This window comes from Leopardus geoffroyi, chromosome D3, assembly GCF_018350155.1.
Source record: "Leopardus geoffroyi isolate Oge1 chromosome D3, O.geoffroyi_Oge1_pat1.0, whole genome shotgun sequence".
Taxonomy (NCBI): domain Eukaryota; kingdom Metazoa; phylum Chordata; class Mammalia; order Carnivora; family Felidae; genus Leopardus; species Leopardus geoffroyi.
In genome coordinates this window covers 77,765,471-77,785,173 of record NC_059339.1, presented here as the reverse complement: position 1 = coordinate 77,785,173, position 19,703 = coordinate 77,765,471, and the positions used below count along the sequence as shown (strand labels likewise).

Below are 19,703 nucleotides of genomic sequence, written 5' to 3'. Positions count from 1 at the left end.
AACGTTAAAAAAAAAAAAAAAAAAAAAAGAAGTGTGCGTGAAACAGTCTGGTCTAGATTTACAAGGGCAACGGAGAGCTTCCCAGGACACAGTGTATTTCTTTTGGTCATGTTCTGAGTTTTAAGGGCACTTTGCCAATAGTTGGTCCATGATTCCACTTGTTGGGCAGCAGCTGATTTGCTCTGAGATTAATCGAAAGAGCTTCCCGGTTTGTTTTTTCTTCTATAATTGTCCCTTGCCAGATCTGAAGGGAATCTTAGTGGCTACCTAGCCATGCCCTGTAGTCCCTATCCCTCCTCCTCTTCTAGACTGGAAAAATCAAAGCATTCCTCCTCAAGCGTTCTGTTGTTTGGTTTTCTGTTGAGCGTAGCAGACACACAGTATTATGTTAGTTTTAGGCGTACAACATAGTGACTCGACAAGTTTATACGTTATGCTGTGTTCAAGCGTAGCTGCCCTCTGTCCTGATAGATGGCTATTTGGAGGTCACTGATTATATTCTTTGTGCTGTGCCTTTTATTCCTGTGATTTATTCCGTAACTGGAAGCCTATAGAAGTTTTCTCGATGTTACAGAACTGAATGGTCGTGTTCTCCCCAAAGCTGATGGGTTGAAATCCTAGCCCCCAGTGGGATGGCCTTAGGTGGTGTTGGTATGGTAGAGCCCTCATGAATGAGATTAACGCCCTTGTGAAGAGAGACCAGAGAGCCTGCTTGCACACACTCTGCTCTCTGCCGTGTAAGGGCGTAACGAGAAGGCAGCTTTCTTCATCACGGGGAGAGTAAATGTACAGGGTATTGGGGCCCCTGGGTGGCTCAGGAGGTTGAGTGTCTGACTCTTGATTTTTGGCTCAGGTCACGATCCCAAGGTCATGGGACGGAGCCCCGCTCCACACCCGGCACAGAGCTTGCTTGAGATTCTCTCTTCCTCCTGGGTGCAGGTATCCTCATGCCCTCTCTCAAATATTTAAAAAAAAAAAAAAAAAAAAGTACAGTGTATTGAAGTAAAAGTCTCCAAAATCTCAGCTGAGATGTCCAATGCTTGTATTTCGGTTGGGTCATCCTTCCCTGCAGGAGCAGAATGACCCGAGGTCTCTCTTGCTGTAACCAAGGAGAGCCCTGCTAGGGGCCCCAGAGCCCTGCTGGCATATTTCTGGGCCCTCCACACCCAGTCTGTGCAGTTTCGGGGTGGCGGAGGTGGCTGGATATCTCACTGTACGTGTTCACGTCCACTTTTTCCGCCTCAGCCACGTTGGGAATCACAGCCGCAACTATTTCCAGTGCCTAGCCCAAAATTGTCTTTAGCTGGAAGCCGATATCTTCCATGCATGGAAATGTTTATCAGGTGGGTGGCCCCCCTTGTATTAGCGCTTTTAGGGAGCTGTGAGACGACGCCCTTCCGATGTCGTTACTCTAAGCGGCTCTGTTCTTGTGGCTCTGCTGGTGATGCCTTAGCATCACCTTCAAACCTGTCTTTCCCACTGGGGCCATTCCTGCTAGGATTGCCTGCTGGACACATCAACTGGGAGCTTTGGTTGACATCTTGAAAACCAAGTTCCTCATCTTCTCCCCCAACACGAGCTTGCCCTTCCCAGTTTTAATTTCTTCCAGAGGCTCCGCCATTTTCTCAAGGTAAAGTCTAAGCTTCAGATCTGTGATGCTGGCTTATTTATACTGCCGTGCTCCCCCTACCACCATAGCCAGCCCAAGGTAGGTCTTGTTTCTTCCAGAATATTCTGTCCTCCTCCCTTCTGCCCTCTTCTCGTTACCACGTGCCTGAAGTACAACAGTGGTCCATGGCTCCCCTTGGTCAACCTCCCCCGGCCTTTCCACCCAAAACATCAGTGTGATTTTCTCATGTCCAGTTGAAATCTGAACCTCTGTGTTGGCTTTCTAAAGTCCTGGATGCTTCCATCCTCCTGGTCTGGTATGGAAATATGATTGTTTCTGCTCAGGCCCGTTGCCAAAACATTGCCGTTCTCTCTTGCTTCTGTCCTACCCTCATGGGGATCCTTCATCTGAACTGCCCTCCAGTGTCCCCCACCCCCACCCATTCACTTGATGTTTCACTCCCTCAAGCCCTGCCTAATTTTGCTGTTCTTTGCAATCTCTTCTAGGTCTATCATCTCGTATGAACCCCACTTTGCCTGGCCCTGTTCATCATGTCACATGGATGCGTGTTCTCTCCCTCGTTAGGCTGTAACCCAGTAGCTGTCATGGCAACGCTGTTTCATGTTGGTCTCTGCTTACGGATAGTGATGCTGTTGGCCGGGAATGCTGTGGGGCGCCGACCTGGGCTGTACTGCTCGGGGGGAGCCTCCCAGACATCTCCCCGCCCAGAGCCGACATTGTGGCTGCACCGGCCCCTGTGGTTCTTGGGATTTCAAGGCGTACCTTAGCAACAATCATCAGGGAACTTTGAAAAAACAAGGTTTATTACAAATCCTGGAGGGTACACAGCATGCCCAGGGCCACACAGCAAGAGGGAAAGCACAGACCTGGCATTCTGCCTTTGTTGGGGTCGAGGGTGGGGGCCTGGGGTTTCTATGGGTTCACTCTTTATTGGCGAATGTAAAACATCGTAACAGTGGGAATTCAAGCCTGGGAAGGGAAGAGCGGGGTCGCTCCAGCGGTCAGTAATCTAGGTCACCCAGGGTTTTCTAAAAGAAGGCCGTGGGTGGGGTGGCCTGGCTCTTTGTCTCGTTGTGCAGCTGGCAGCGTGTTCATTTGAAATGAATTCCGCGGCAAAAACTTGATGTCAGGCGCTACATTACAATAAAAAACCCTGGCGGTCGGGCACTTCGCCTGGGTGCCACAGCCTGAAACAATAGCAAACTGCCCCCCACCCCCCCCGTGCTGAGCTGAGTAGCTGGTGCCCTACCTGCCGAGCTTGGCAGCCGTTTCCTCACGCAGAGGTTGCTGTCCATTTCCCTCCTTCAAGAATGCCATTCCCAACTCCACCTTCAGAGCCATTTTCTCTTTCAAGGAACCTTGAAAGTGGATTATGCTGATCTTGGTTTCCAGACACAGAACCATAGATTTTCTGCTGGTCAGAGGTCCCCAGCTAGCCTCTTTCTGTCGCCTTTAAAGCTGATACCCCAAGTCCCTTTTGTGCCTTGGGCTTAGAGTGTACCCTTGACAAAGGGGTCTCTCCCCCCCCACCCCACCCCACCCAGGATCGGAGAGTGTGAGGGATACTTGAATAGTCCCGTGTGCTCAGGCTAGAAATGAATGCTGAATTGAGGTAATAAATAGAAGCGTCCTGTCCTTCCCGGGGCCGGACGATGAAGAGCCCAAGGAGTGATGTGTGGGAGAAGGGCAGCGAAGAGAGCAGCGCCCTCAGTTGGCCCCCACACTTGTGTCTGACTCTTCCTTGTGATTCTCCGAGCTCTATGCAGAGAGTGGCTAGCCGCCCCTTAGGATGCTTCACGAACCTGAAAGGTTTCTTGGAGACGAACATGAACTGATGAATAAGTTGTTCCCTCTGGGCAGGAAGAGCTGATCGAAGAATCTTGGCCATTCCTTACCTTTACCAAATGTTCCCAAGGAAAGCCCCATAGAAGGACATATTGTGTGTGTCCCCATCTAGGGATTTAACGTCCACGTGTGGACCATCTCCCCTTGCTTGTGGCTTGCTCTGTCTCTCCTGTGGACCTAGCCGACCTTTTAGACCTAAATATTTACCAGAGAGAGGTTGGTAGGAGGACAGGGCTACACATGAAGGAGAAGAATGTAGGTTTATGATCAGGAAATGCCTCCGAGTATCAGAGGAATAAGTCTCCTGAGGGAGTGCTCTCTCAGGAGGCGAAGGAAGGGAGAGGTGTCCCCTTGGCTTTAGTTCTCCAGAAATGAACTTGTTGACTGAAGTGGGAGACTAGTGAGGATGGTCTGTTTCCATCCCAGCGGGATTCTTTGTCGGAAACCACACTGGCTGTCCTTAACTAGGTGGCTGGGTTTTCAGGGTGTCCTTGAACACAGATTGGGCTTCCCCAGGTTTCTTCCGTGAGGCATCCTGCCTCCCATTCTCCTCGGGGAATTGAAAGAAATGAGAGAGTTGCATAGGCAGATGGTCAAAATTTGTACAGAGCCCCCAGCGTTAACATTTCAGTGCCAGAATTTTAAAAGAGCATGAAATGATTCCGGTGGCCAAGTTTTAGGAATCAAAGCTACCCAGTTTCCTGCAGGTATAGAAACCATGGTCTCAGCAAGGGCTGTGATGTCTTATCGTGGATGGAAATGCCTGAGATTTCTATCTGCTGTTCTCGTCAGGTATTTTAGAGGTCACGAGTAATTAGTCATCACCAGCCCTTTTGATTCTGTCATGAAAACGCCTCGCTCCCCCGCCTCCCTTCCCCGCCTCCCTTCTACCCACAATTTGAGTGATCTCACGTCAAACTCCACAGAACTCTCACCTGCGAATGTATAATATTTTATTAACAGTTCTGCCTACCTTCTTGCCCTTAATCCATTTTTACTTCCAGAATAATCTCCATAAACCGGATCTCATTAGGCTACTCCCAATTTAAGTCCCGCTCTAACTTGGCGTTGGATGTTACCCTTGACCTGGCCCGCAATGACCTTTCCAAGGTTCAAGGTAAACAGCTTGCTATAGCGCACACCCCTCCACTGGGGGGCCATGTGCTGGCAATTCCCTCTGCCTGATGACTCACATATGTATCCCCTTCACATCCAAATTCCATCCGTCCTGGAGACTCAGCCCGCATGGCACTACCTCCGCAGACCTGGATCTTTCTCCTCTTCCCCACTCTTCATCCCAGTTTGTCCTTTGACCACCCACACTTCCAACCTTGAGTTATGATCTTTTGTCATTGCATCGTAGCCCATCTGCGTTGTAAACACGCTGTGGCCATAGACCGTGCTTTCAGGCTCTGAATCTAGCTACCCCAGAGCATCGTCCCCAAATGAGCATCCTATTAATAATTGTTGCTACGGTAGGTCAGTTAATGAGCTTAGGTTGTGTCTTATTCAATAAAAGTTGTCTTAAACGTGCATTAAAGACCTTTTATGCCACTTATAGATGCTCTTATGTCTAGAACTGTCCACAAGCTAATGATTGCTGTAAGCCAGAAAGTATAAGCGCAAGAGTTCAAAATAACTTAGAGTGACACAACATGTTTCCCCCTCAGTGAGTGTAAAGTAAACCCTATCAAGACATTTTCCTTCTTGGAAGAAGAGGGAAGGAGGAAGCTCTACAGAGTAGACAAAATGAGATTACTATAGAAAACTCAAAGTTCTGTCAGTTTAGATATTAAATTGCCTTAAAATTTCTGTAGACAACGTCTGGAAGATTAACAGATTTGACTGCATGACCTTTACCGTACAGAAGATTAGCACATTTGATATGCTGACTGGGAGGAATACTTACAGGCTGTATAATGGGACAAAGGATTAATACTCCCCAAATAGAACGTGTTTCTATAAATCAGTATAAAAATGGATGAAGGATTGTGTTTGCTATCTATTGCTAGTGAACGAACTACCCAAAATGCGCTGGGTTGAGTGAGCACTGACTCCGTGTACCTCATGGCTTTGCAGTCTGGGGCTGGCTCCGCCGGGTGGTTCTTCTCCATAGGGTCTCCCATCCAAGTACTAACCAGGCCCGACCCTGCTTAGCTTCCGAGATCAGACGAGATCGGGCGTGTTCAGGGTGGTATGGCCATAGACGGTTCTTCTCCATAGGGTGTGCACCGGGGCTGGCGTGTCCGAGGTGGCTCCTTCAGTGGCCTGTCTGGGGCCTCAGCTGGAGTGAGGAGAACAGCCAGGCATCTCATCCTCCGTGAGGTCCTGCTTGCAAAGAAGCTGGACCTTTATGTGGTGACTTAGGGTTCTAAGAGTGAGCTGTCCGAGGGAACAGCCCCACCGTGTAAGCACTTACCAGCAAGCCTCTGCTTGCTAATAACTTTTTTGGTCGAGCAAGTGACTTGGCCAAGTCCATTGCCAATGGTGGAGGTGTTAACCCAAGACCGTGAACACGAGGTGTGATTTACTGTGGAACATCGGTGTAATAGCCTGCTACCCATATGAGAGGCAGTTCACTAAAGAAATAGGAATGAGTCATAAACAAGAAAAATGCACAGTTTTGTTAGCAGTCAAAGTAATGCAAGTGAAAATGGTGACAGGCTGTTTTCATTAGGAAATTGACAGTACGCAGTATCTAGTTAATGTCTAGTGTTTGGGGTGCCTGGTGGCTCAGTTGGTAAAGCGTCCGACTTCGGCTCAGGTCATGATCTCGTGGTTTGTGGGTTCGAGCCCCGCCTCGGGCTCTGTGCTGACAGCTCAGAGCTGGAGGCTGTTTCGGATTCTGTGTCTCCCTCTCTCTTTCTCTCTGTCTCTCTGCCCCTTCCCCACTGACACTTTGTCTCTCCCAAAAATAAACATTAAAAAATATTTTTTTAAATCATTAAACAAAAACATGTAGTGTTAACAAGCTTTACAAGAGAATCTTCTACACTTTGGTGGGAGTGTCAATTAGGGTGACCTTTTTAAAAAAGTGATTTGGCAGCGGGTATCAAAGTATAAAATGTGGGGGCGCCTGGGTGGCGCAGTTGGTTGAGCGTCCGACTTCAGCCAGGTCACGATCTCGCGGTCCGTGAGTTCGAGCCCCGCGTCGGGCTCTGGGCTGATGGCTCAGAGCCTGGAGCCTGTTTCTGATTCTGTGTCTCCCTCTCTCTCTGCCGCTCCCCCATTCATGCTCTGTCTCTCTCTGTCCCAAAAATAAATAAACATTGAAAAAAAAAAAAAAAGTATAAAATGTGTAAATTGGCACCTTCCGCTTCTGCAGGTGAACATACTTCTATGTGTAAAAAATATTTCTGTAAGTTCCCCGGAATGTTACAGAGGGATGTTTATATATCACCACTTGTAATGGTAATGAAGTAGAACATGAAAGCCTATTAGAGAACGTGTGAATTATCATAAAGCTATACTATGGAATATCGAGCAGCCACATTAAGGTTGGGTAAGAGTCTGCTGGTGTGGAATGATCCCCGGAGAGGTTGTTGAGTGGGAAAACAGGCCCTCTGGGTATTCTGTGTCAGCACTTTCATGGGAACAAAATTTGGGGTAAATACACACCAGAGGGAGAAAGGGGTCTAGAATAAAGTGTAGAAACGGGCTGGGAGTTTATTTTGGCTTTTTAGTTTTGTACGAAGGTCTGCTTACTTGGAATCTTTTCTGATGAGGACGCATGGCTCTCATGACGGGGAAAAGTGGAGGCTCCCTTAAAATTTGCACGTCTACGTGTATACCCATACACGCATGTGCAAGTGTCCGTAGAAGCGCAGCGTAAGAGATCTCAGGGGAAGGTTCGTTGGATACCCGAAGCTCTGCCAGTGAGCCTCTCTCGTCCTCTTCAGTGCCCTCAAGCTCATTCTCTCTCCTGGAAAAATAGAGGTCTGTGAGTCACTTGTAATTCCTGATAGGAGGCACATTTTTGTATGATTTGCTTCTGAGCTTTTTAAATTGCACGTTGATCGCATTAACCGAAAAAATACACTATTTTGTTTTTTCCGCATCTAGAACCAAGCTACACGTTAGGAACGAGGGATCGTTAGAAAAGGTGACTCAGTGTACCCGTTCAGTGAGATGTCCAACTTCCGCATAAGCTCCTGGCGTCTTCTGACGCCCACGCGGAATGGGTACGGTTCTAATCGGGCTTCTCCGCGGAAGGCGTAACGGGGAAATGTCCAGACTCACTTCTGCGGTGGTCAGAGCTGGCATTTCCCTCCTGTTTCCTCCTGCTGATACCTGAACAAATTCTCGCTTTCCTCCCTCTTCTCGCCTCGTGTCCTTCGCAAGAAAAAGAACACACGCCGTTAGCTCCTGTGCAGTGAAGCTCTTTAAGCCGCTCGCGTGGAAGAGAGCTGGGCCCAGGAGGAAGCCTTGTTCTCTTCCAGGTCAGAGCTGCCGCAAGGTCAGGCGTGCGTGAGACCCGAGACGAAGTCTTGTTTAGTTCGAAAAGATCATTTATCGGATGGTACCAAATCTGACAGTTTCTGCAAGGATAAAGCAGTGGTGTAGAAACATACGAGAGCTTTTATTTCATAACGGGTTCATTTCCTTTTATCGATAAAAACCATCTTAAGGCAACACAGGGGTTTTTTTTATGTTTATTTTCTTATTTTTTTTTAATTTTTTTTTTTTATTGAGAGAGTGTATGTGTGTGAGCACAAGCAGGGCAGAAAGGGAGAACGATCCCAAGCAGGCTCCGTACTGGCAGCCCAGAGCCCAACTCGGCGTTCGATCTCGCAAACTGCAAGACCCTGACCTGAGCTGAAATCAGGAACCAGATGCTTAACCAACTGAGCCGCCCAGGCGCCCAAGGCAACATGGTTGCTGACAAATCTGTTTCGAACTCTTACATCTTGGTTTCTAGTTACATGGAGGGGGACCCATGAAATTTCAAGAAGGATCAAACGTCACACCAGGTAATCGTTGACACTTCTTCCTGGCAGTTAGGAAAAGCGCTCAATATGTCAGCGTGACAGTTTCTTAAAGCAACTGTTTCTTTTATGCCTCGATCAGCTGCTTATATGTTATCTCTATCGTGCTAGATATTTTAGACATTGTTTTAATTTTTTGGAAGTTACGCAAAGGAAGGAATCCTCAAATAGAGCACGCGATGCGTTACTTTCTAAGAGTATTTTTATACACAGGAAAAAAAAAAAAAAAATGTGCTGCTTCCAGAATACCTGTGTTGCATCTTCAACGTTTGGCAGGGAAGGTGATGCTCACAGAAACACAAACTGAGGGGGCGGCCGGCTGGCTTAGTTGGTCGAGCACGTGACTCGAGCTCAGGGTCGTGAGTTCAAACCCCACGTTGGGCATGGAGCCTATTGAAAAAAGACTTTAAAAAATAGGGGCGCCTGGGTGGCGCAGTCGGTTAAGCGTCCGACTTCAGCCAGGTCACGATCTCGCGGTCCGTGAGTTCGAGCCCCGCGTCGGGCTCTGGGCTGATGGCTCAGAGCCTGGAGCCTGTTTCCGATTCTGTGTCTCCCTCTCTCTCTGCCCCTCCCCCGTTCATGCTCTGTCTCTCTCTGTCCCAAAAATAAATAAACGTTGAAAAAAAAAATTAAAAAATAAAATGAAATAAAATAAACGAGTAAACAAAAAAGAAACACAAACTGAGAATCCCAGAACTATGAGAAATCTGAACTTGCTTTCAGATTCCCACATGTTGGTTTCGTAGAAGCCTTGTAATAGTCTGAGGTAAACATGATGGCTAAGGTTTTTTTTTTAACGTGTGTTTTCTAACTTATCTGAAAATCATATATGCATAATGAAACTGTTTTCTTTTTACAACCTAAACTATTTGCCAGAGGAAAAATGAAGTCTTTCTCTGGGTGAGGGGAAAAAAGGAAAAAGAAAAAAATGACCACATCTCTCTTGTGAACCTTATTCCCTAAATAGTGTTGAATGAATGTTGGCACAGAGTTCTAGATTCTGTAGCCGGGTTTCTCCAGGTGTGCTCCCCAGGCTCTGGGGGAGAGAGGAGGACTTGTACAGGATCCTAGCACCTCCCCCCCACCGCATCCCATCAAGTCAAAGACAAGGTCCTGGAGTCTGTATGTTAAACTACTCCCCAGGCAGTGTTTAATATATAGTGAAGTATGAAACATTTAAAAATGAACTAGAAAAGTCTAGGACTTCCTGAGAAGGAAGCCAAAATTCTGAGGAGGATTCTAGTTAGGCTTGTTGGTTTGTTCCGTAAAAAATTTAGAAGGACTTTTCAAAAAGAGGGAGGGAGGTCACTTCTGGGTGGCCTGGGTTTGGCTGGATCTTGGAGGAATCAGGCTTCCTCCCTGGTGGGGTTCAAGAGGTTAGGAGGGATGGGGAAACCAACTGTGGCCAAGAGAAGAGAGACGTTGGCAGGTCAGAGCTTCGGAGGAGGTTCAGTTACGTGAGGCACTTCCCCAGTGGCCCTTGGGGGCACCAGGAGAGGAAGTGCTGTGGGGTCGGTGACACTTCACCGCTCCCAGGCACTCTTCAGGTCTGCCTTTCTTGGACTATCTTGGCCAGCGCTACCATCCCAGCAACGTTACATAGATTTTTCAAAAGTGCTTGCCTCTTTTAGCATATTTCACTTCTGAGGCGAGCACAGAGCTCCAGGACATTAGGAATGATTTATCAGTCCTATTAAAGTGAGAGTATCATCTCTTCTCCTTGATGGTGTTCTTTCTAAATATCTAGATGTATGAATTTTTAAAAATCTCTCGCTTTCGGTTTATGTAACTCCTCCGTAGTGCTTTGGAAGTTTGCACTAAGCATCCTGCATTTGTACGAGAACTAATCATTTCTCGTGTTATGCGAACAGCTCGTTCATAGACCTTCTAGAACCTCCTGCCTGGAGGGGTTGTCAGACTTCATACTGTACAAAATATACCCCCTACTTTCAGTAGGAGCACACACAAGGCACTATTCAGCAGCAGGGGGACCCAGATGCACCAAGGCAGTACGATTCTTTTAGGGACAACTCTCCTCATAAGAAAGATTTATTTTTTTAATTAAGCAGATATCTGTCTCCTGGCATCTTGACTCTTTCATTGTGACCGTACTTGGTGAGAAGACCTGGAAGAAGTCCAATGTCTTCTCCATCACATCCCTTCACCTGTTTGAATACAGTGAGTGTATCATCCTGTGTCTTCCCTCTCAGACCACGTACCCTTGAACACTTCCTCCCATGGCCCAGTATCCTGGCCCTCCCTCCACCTGCTGATCCCTGCTGGTGGCTCCAGTTACCAGGGACCCTTAAATCTGGACGCCTGGGACTGAACTCAGGGTCTGGGAAGTCTGAACAACAGCATTCAGCAGGACTGTTAGCCCTTTCCAGATACCACATGTCCAGAAGCCTTACCCTTTCCCCTGGTTTTATGGAGGTACAATTGAGGGAAAGCATTATACAAGTTCAAGACATAGAGTATCATGATTTGGTCTCTGCCGATATTGAGAAATGATTAGCACAGCGAGTTAACATCCCTCACCTCACCTAGTTATAAATTTTATCTTGTGATGAGATCTTTTAAGATCTAGTTTCTTCACTTGCAAATACACAATACAGTATCGTTAACCCTATTCACCATGCTGTATGTTACATCCCTAGAATTTATTCATCTTATAACTGGGATTTTGTACTTACCATCTTCTTCACCCCACCCTCTGCCTCTGGCAACCACCAATCTGATCCGTTGCTATGAGTTTGTCTTTGTTTTTGTTTTAGTTTCCACATATAAGTCTTTGCCTTTCTAGGTCTGACTGATTCCACTTAGCATAATGCCCTCAAGGTCCATCATGTTGTTGCAAATGATGGGATTTCCTCCTTTTTTTATGGCTGAAGAGTATTTTAAGTAGCCTTATCTTGACTCCTTTCTTACAGCAGCTGTACCATAAGAGCACCGCACATTGAACTTCTGGTTGACTAAGAAATTAGACCTTTTTACAGGCTGACTGCTCTCGAGCCTCCTTCCCATTCTAACCTTCTGAAGTTGGTGTTTAGAATTCATTATACGTACTACCTTAGCGCAGACCTAATTCTGGCTTATTCTTTACAAGCCTGTTGATACTTTGGGGTCCTGACTCCTCCCTTACATACATGGTGGAGAGAATGTGGACTTACCACTAGAACACAGATTAAGTCCCAATGCTGTCACCCATCAGCCGAACTTCGTTTCCTCCCTTGTAAAATGAAGGGGGTAATGATACCCAATTAACCAAGCCCAGATTATTTAACAGGTGGTTTACTGAGATGCAGAGCATACAAAACGGACATGAAAATCTATTTAGACCGTGAACTACTATAGAGAATTTTACGTTTGCCACCCATCCCGTTTTCGGGTCACCTGCACACATAGGCAAGTTTTTGTCAAAAATCTTATCCAAGTCATTAATTAGGATGTAGAACAATTCCAGGCCAAGAATAGATACCAATCCATTCGTATCTTGATTTGATAGTACTCTCCATTTTCAATACATTTCTTCAGCTCGGCCTCGATGAGATTATAAGACCTTGTTAAATACCTTGTTGAAATCCAGATATGCCCACAACATTTTGCATGTACTTACACTTGCCCTTGTCCAAGAAAGTAATGAGAATATTTGGAAGTGCATGTTCTTAGGAAATCCATCTTGATTTCAAAGGATCCCTACACCCCCTCTTATTATTGCAAAGCTCCCCTTACAGTAATCTGGATGTTTGCCTGTGATTCGTCATAAAGCTCCCTGATGTATGGTTATAGACATCATCTTCTGTCTATGTTTTTGGTTTCTAGTCATCACATTTTTCATTCTTTTTCTTTTCTAACTTTCAAAGAATACAGAACGGAATTTAAGCAAATAAATTCTCAAGGCTACTTAATTCCTTAAATTGAATAGCAAACCTCATACTACACTGAAAAAAGACAAGTGCAAAGTTACCCCATATAAATTATACCACGTCCTTAAGCAACCGTGAGAGATAGCTCAGATATTAATGTCACGCGTAGCGAGGAACGGTCTTAACTTAGCGTTGTCCAAGATTGCCATGTCTGAAGACGATATGTACAGACTCAAGTGTGATTCCTTAGATTCCAAATTCAGCACTGCCTCTAAGGGAAGAAGTAACCAGCCCGTCGTTGGTTTATTTTTCTAACAGTTCTACCTAATTTACTATAAAGCACTGGCTGGACAAACACTATTCCTTTATTTCTATCATTTTTTAGAATGGGAGTCTGCAAACCTTTTCTGCAAAGAACCAGATATTAAGACTTCAGGCTTTGCGGACCTTATGATCTGTTGCAACTACTTAATCCTGCTTTCATAGCACGAAAGTAGCCCATAGACAACATGTACATGAAGGGTTTGGCTGTGTCCCAGTAAAACTTTATTTACAGAAACAGAGGGCCATTGTTTGATGCTGTGACACCTCTTTTAGAACTTGAATTCATTTAGAAATAAAACTTTGCAACATAGATTGGGCTTCTTTGTGAAAGTGGTTATGTTAAGAAAATCCATTGGGGGGGGGTGGGTTTGGGTGGCTCATTTGGTTGAGCACCCGATTCTTGATTTTGGCTCAGGTCATGATCTCATGGTTGGTGAGATTGAGGATTCCCTCTCCCCTTCTCTGGCTCTCCCCCACTTGTGTTCTCTTGATGTGCCCCGATTCGAGAGACCCCCCGAAAACAAACCACCAGAGTCCAGAGTCAAAGCCAAGCGGCAAGGGTCGTTTATTGCAGGTTCGAACCCGGTCCTCCGCGCACTCGTCACCGGTGACACAAGAGGCCCCGAGCAAGGATCTTACAGCTTCTTTTATAGACAGGCACAAACAAGTTAGGGATTTTTTTTGAGGTTACAGAGTTGTTATAGGCTGACATTTAAATTTGAACGCTCAGCAGAACTTGTTTGGTTCCCGCCTTTATTTCAAACCACTCAGCAGAACTTGATTGGTTCCCGCCTTTAGGTCAGACTACAACCGGGCACACCCTGGCTGGTTTCTTCCGGAATGGCGGGGGGAGGGGAAAGATCTTTTCTTTGCAGTTGTGAGTACACCTGGTAATTTTTCTCTTAGCCTCTCACTCTCTCAAAATATTAAACATTTCTTAAAAATTGATGAGGGAAAAGGGTTATATTGGTCCTTTAACCTAAACCATTACAGTTTGAAACTAGAAGAAGTCAAAAAGGAACCTCCCCAACCTGCCTCCCCTCCCCCCCAAAAAATGACAGCAACACCTCCCTTTACCCTTCTCTCCATTACCACCCACTTAATACCAGGGTTGGCTACAGTCCACCTATAAAATGGCAAAAATTAGCATTCAACTTCATTGGAACATTAGTCGACCCTGAATTATTCTAATACATTTATAAGAGACCTAAAATGTACTGCCTTTCTGGGTCCTGTATAAAATTTTTCAGATAATCGACAAAAATTGAGATGTTGACTCCTTCGGATTAGAGGCAATATGAAGAACACAAAACCTGAAAATAAATACGATCCTAACATTTAACTACCTTCCTCTACGGAGGAAACGTTAAGGAGTGTTTCTAGTAAGTACATCAATTTCTCAAAGATAGCAGCAGTGGATTAAGTGTATGTTAGTTATTAACAAATGCCTCCTACTTCCTTTTCTTCTATTCATCATGAGAAATGAGAGGATTATGTGGAATTTCAAAATAGGTGTGTGTGTGAATTTCAAATTTTTATGGGCTCAAGATTATGGATCTGTTTTTGTTTTTTTTTTTTTTTTTTTGAGGCAGAGAGTGTGAGCGGGGGAGGGGCAGAGAGAGGGAGACGGAGAATCCGAAGCAGGCCCCAGGCTCCGAGCTGTCAGCACAGAGCCCGACGCGGGGCGTGAACCCACAGACCGTGAGATCATGACCCGAGCTGAAGTCGGACGCTCAACCAACTGAGCCACGCAGGTGCCCCTGTATGGATCTTTAAAGTCAACCGAGTGCATTAAAGAGGATTCAGGAGGTGGGGAGTGAGGCATGACCCCTAGGGAGAATTTACCAAATAGAATTCCCCATGGGACAAGGTCCTGGAAAACCTTGAAAAAGCCTGTTATTATAAGATAACCTTTCAAAAACAAAAAAGACTATAGAAGTAAAATTAATAGTACTCCCAGGGTATCACATAATTTTAAAAGAAGTTGAAGATCACAGCTATTTGACTATTTTATGTAGGTTTTAAAGCAACTTTGAGAGAATTTCTTAGTTTCCAAATTGATGAATGGAAGTTTAAAGGTTTTGAGGACCCAGAAGATCCAGTCAGATTCATCTAGCTCTGGGGAATTAGGGTGATATTAATGCAAACGGCTTTACCTCTCCTCTGATTGTCACTAGTTGATGGACTTTGTATGAGTCGCTACATATCCAAATACCCCAGAACTTGGCAGCTTAATACACTGTTTATTATCTTAGTTTCTGTTGGTGAGTTATTCAGGCCCTGCTTAGCTGGGTTCTTTATTTCATCAAATGTCAGCTGGACTATTGGAAGTTTCATTGGGGGAAGAACTTCCAAGATCACGTGATTGGTAGCAGGATTTAGTCGCTCAGGGGAGGTTGGATGAAGGGCCTCAGCTTTTCACTGACTGTTGGCCAGAGGCTACCCTCCATTCCTCCCTCGCCAAGTGGGCCTTTTCCATGTTCTCCATCAAGCAGACTGACCAAGCCAGCAAGATGGATGCCAGTCTTTTCTAACCTCGTCACAGAAGTGACATCCTATCACCTGTGCCACATCTGTTGGTTAGAAACAAGTCGCTACGTTGAGCCTACCCTCAAGGAGAGAGGATGACAAAGAGATGAATGCCAGGTGTCATTGGGGTCATTGGAGAAGTACCCTCAGACTTCTGAATTCTTTCCTGGCTCATCCAGTCCTTGAATAAAGAGAGAGCCTATAACTGTCACCAGTGTCTACCACATGTGATTTACTTTTGGCTGTTTTCTCTTGTTCCTCCTTATGTTAGACATTGATTTTGTGAGTTGCCATGGGTAGCACCTTTGACTAGTAGTTCCCATAATTAAATACAAATAGTTCAATGCCCTTAAGTTATCCTTTCGAGAATTTGGGTTCTATAATAACATACCCAAGAAAATATCTACGTTCTACACAGAGAACGCGGGAGCGACAGGTTTGAGAGCGGTCCACAGAAATATTTGGGTGTTAGCCTTGTTCTTTTTGAAAGTATTGCAATAATAGATACAAACCTGTTTATGATTATGTTTAATGGGTCTAAGTTGTACTAAAAAAATAACGGCTTTATCAGAGAGACTCATGGATGGAAATGAAGAGAAAACAAACGTACATGTATATTTTGGCAACTGAAGATGAACATTTCTCTGAAGTTCTTTGAAGTTTGGGAATTCTCTGAAAATTAGTGTGGAGTTTTTTAGAATGGACTCTTCCATTTCCCAGCTTCTGCTCTAGCTATTCTATACTGTACTAAAATGTGTTTATATCTGTCTTCATCTTTGCCCTATGGGACCACGAATCTTTCGATGTGTTGTCTATTGGCTATACTTAACGAAAAGCAAGATGTTGTGTTGGATAATCACGTGGTCTTGCAAATGTAGCTTATTTACAACCATTTTGTTTTAGAAATACATCTTGCAATTACTGTGGTCCATGTACTGTCCAAGGTGTTTTCAAATAACTCATTTAGTCACCATAATAAGTAAGCACTAATACCATCTGTATTTTCCAGATGGGGAAAGCGACCTAGAAGAGGTTAAGCGACTTAGTGGCACACAGAAAGGCGTGCGGCTGTGAATGCGATTCTGTCGAGGCCCGTCATGTAGTTCAACTCCGGTTTTGATGGATGAGCTGAAAAACGTATTGACAACAGATTCCTTATGCATAGATACATTGAAGGTTGTGTACTTTATTTTCTGTGTGTGTGTGTGTGTGTGTGTGTGTGTGTGTGTATGTGTGTACTTTCTTGATAAAAGATGAAAGTTGGCTAGCCAAAAACAAGAAAAGCTCAAAATGTTCTTTTATCTTCCTTGTTTAGTTTCAAGAAACGAGGCTGCCCATTTAACACGATTTTGCTCCCTGAGTTTGTTTCGGTCGGTCCTTCTCATTTGTTTCTCTATCTTCATTGCCAAGTTGTGGTTCTCCTGGCACTTTTTCTCCCCTCCATTTTCCTGGGAAAGTTGATATTTTCCCAGTCCAGGATAACCATCGCTTTATACATAAAAATCTTCCTCTCGCATGGTCTTGGATATTTTCAAACCCAGAGCTGTGGCTTGCATATGCTAAAGCGTTTGAAGGAATCTAGCTGGCAAGAGGGGAGAGCTAGAGATGACGATGGTCACGTTGCAGGAGAGGGAGGGGAAGGAGGAGGGGAAGATGGGAAGCCCAACAGAAAGACACAAAGATTTCTTGAGTACCTGCCTGCTGTGTGCCAGATGATAATAGTGCTTGCTTCGGAGGGGGTCTTAGGGGGACTAAATAAGTTATTTTTAAATACCTTGAAGGTTGTTTGGCACGTAGCCAATGCAAGACGTATTTCTAAAATGTAGAGAACCTCACAGATGACCTGTCAGTGGACCCTCAATATTCTCCCACACCAGATAAGAAAATGAAGACTCACGGGGGTTAATTTGACCAAAGTCTTGCTGTTAGTAAGGGCTAGAGTTGCTATTCCCATCTCTCTAGATTCAGAACATATTTTTAAAATGAAAAATTTGGCCTTTGCAAACGCTAGAGAATGGGGCACCTGGGTGGCTCAGTCTGTTGGGCGTCTGATTTCTTTCTTGGGCTCAGGTCGTGATCTCGGGGTCTGTGGGATCGAGCCCATCAGGCTCTGAGCTCTGATAGTGCGGAGCATGCTTGGGATTTTCTCTCTCTCTCTCTCCCCCTCCCCTGCTTGTGCATGCGCTCTCTGTCCCTCAAACTAAAATAAACAAGAATGTCATGATAACATTTTGTATTCACCTGGAAAAAAATTAAAACATGACAAACACAAGTGAAACTCCATGTATCCTTCTCCCCCTGGAAGAGAAGTTCACGCTATCCCAAATCTGGATTGTATTCTTTCTCTGAGATGTCTTTATGCTGATATATGTTTGTACTCCTTAGTAATAAATACTTACTATTTTCAAGTATGTAAACTTAGAAACGGTATCATGACCTATCTTTTCATAGCTTGCTTTTTGTATTTTGCCGTATCAAAACACAGGATGCTTTTCTGTATGTTAAACCAGTTTATGTGTCCGTTCTCTTGATGGACATTTGGATTATTTCCAAAAATTTTAGTTATTAAAAACAGTGCCACGGGGCGCCTGGGTGGCTCAGTTGGTTAAGCATCTGACTTCGGCTCAGGTCATCTCGCGGTTCATGAGTTTGAGCCCCGCGTCAGGCTCTGGGCTGACAGCTCGGAGTCTGTGTCTCCCTCTCTCTCTGCCCCTGCCCTGCTCACGCTCTGTCTCTCTCTCAAAAATAAACGTTGGAAAAAAAAAAAAAAACGGTGCCACAGCGAACACGCCCCTGTGTGCACCCTTGTGCTCACGTGCAGCAGTTTCTCAGTGTGGCAGTCCGTGCACTTGCTTCCCCGGGCATGCATGCTGCTCTCCAAAACGTGCTGATTTTCACTTACGACACTTACGACACTTACTCGTGCTGATTTTCACTTACTCACAATTAAGACAGTAATTTGTGTTTGAGAGTTTCTGTTGCTCTCCATGCTTATCATGCTTATCAGTACTTGTTTCTGTCCGGCGTTGCGGTTTCTGCCAGTCTGATGGGTGTGAAATAAATTTAATCTGAATAGCTGTAATTGCCACGGATGAAAACCTTACCTTTTACAAAAGAGAGCCGGGGCTGAATGAGGACCCTCATGGTGACAGATCTCAAGACTCTGTTCACCAACACTGACAGTCTCCACCTTTCTTAGCACCTTTCCAGCATCGAGACTTAACGATGCTCCTGATTTTGTTGTTACTGAAGACGAAAGGACAACGTTCTGCATCGTTTGCCGTAAGATCGAAGAAGTTGTAGGACAATTTTCACAAGTCTGTCATGTGGACCTAAGGAATTGTTGGTAGAAACTGTGGTGTAGCCTTCCTAAATACTAGGTGGTGGTGTGTTGTTTTTTTTTCTTTCTACACCTTAGCACCACGACTTACGACTTTTCTCCTTCGTGTGCATGGTCAGTTGGGTGACTTGTAAGATAAACAGGCCGTGAACTCCGGGTTATACAGGTCTAGGTTCCAGGCCAGAAGTTCTGGGAGGCATTTACAAGGGAGCGCAGGGAGGTTTCTGGAACCAGAGTCTGGGTAGAACATCTTCTTTTTTTTTTTTTTTTTTTTAAGTTTCTTTTTTCCAACGTTTATTTATTTTTGGGACAGAGAGAGACAGAGCATGAACAGGGGAGGGGCAGAGAGAGAGGGAGACACAGATTCGGAAACAGGCTCCAGGCTCCGAGCCATCAGCCCAGAGCCCGACGCGGGGCTCGAACTCACGGACCGCGAGATCGTGACCTGGCTGAAGTCGGACGCTTAACCGACTGCACCACCCAGGTGCCCCTAGAACATCTTCTTTAGACCAGTGGTTCTCAGATGTCTGTGAGCATCTGGAACGAACTGGCAGACTCGTCGATCTACGGGTGGCCTGGCTCTGTCCTCAGATTTCCTGGTTCAGTAGGTCTGGGATGGAACTGAAAATGGACTTGGGCAACAAGTTTCCCTGATGCTGGGGGCCACCCTTTGAGAATCCCTGCTCTGGAGCAATTTACCCCAAAGCTGGGGTGGGACTGGACCAGGGTGGAGCTCTCAGACTGAGGGTCAGATCCAGCCCCAGCGTTAACACGTGACATTGGAACGTAGAGGTGTGGCTAGTTAGGTGTGCGAGTGATTTCTGTTTTACTCTTGGTGGCTTTAGGCATATCCTATGTAAGAGTGGGTTTTTAAATATTAAGGACAAGACTGAAACGAAGGGGGGCCGAGGGGCCTCACGCAGATTAGGGATTCGATAAATAACAGATGGTTCTTATTTGGAACTTGCATTTTGAAAATTCAAGCAGAAGTTTGAATTCACGATATGACTATGACAAGTACGTTGTGTTTAGGTTAATAGACTTTTAGGAATGTATGGCTGGGCAAACGATTTCTAAGATGGTAATAGCCACGCATTCATTCATCATCAGCCCTGTTTAGTCATCTTCTGTGTGCCAGGTTATAAAGGCTGAATTATGCAGTTTTTAAGAGGAACACATTTTTT

The 19,703-nt window shown here is 45.3% G+C and overlaps 1 protein-coding gene, 1 long non-coding RNA gene and 1 pseudogene across 6 annotated transcripts in view; 2 read left to right on the top strand and 1 right to left on the bottom strand.

The window, feature by feature from the left end:
• LOC123587434 overlaps positions 1-13,698 on the top strand; it is a 37,158-nt gene extending 23,460 nt beyond the window's left edge. Inside the window, exon 2 of the long non-coding RNA XR_006707300.1 lies at positions 30-13,698. This is a non-coding gene — a long non-coding RNA (uncharacterized LOC123587434). The remainder of the gene's footprint in view (positions 1-29) is intronic.
• The window catches only part of CCBE1 (collagen and calcium binding EGF domains 1), a 258,831-nt gene that overhangs the window by 130,668 nt on the left and 108,460 nt on the right, over positions 1-19,703 (top strand). The window lies entirely within an intron of this gene.
• On the bottom strand, positions 5,563-5,683 carry LOC123588611 (annotated as a pseudogene).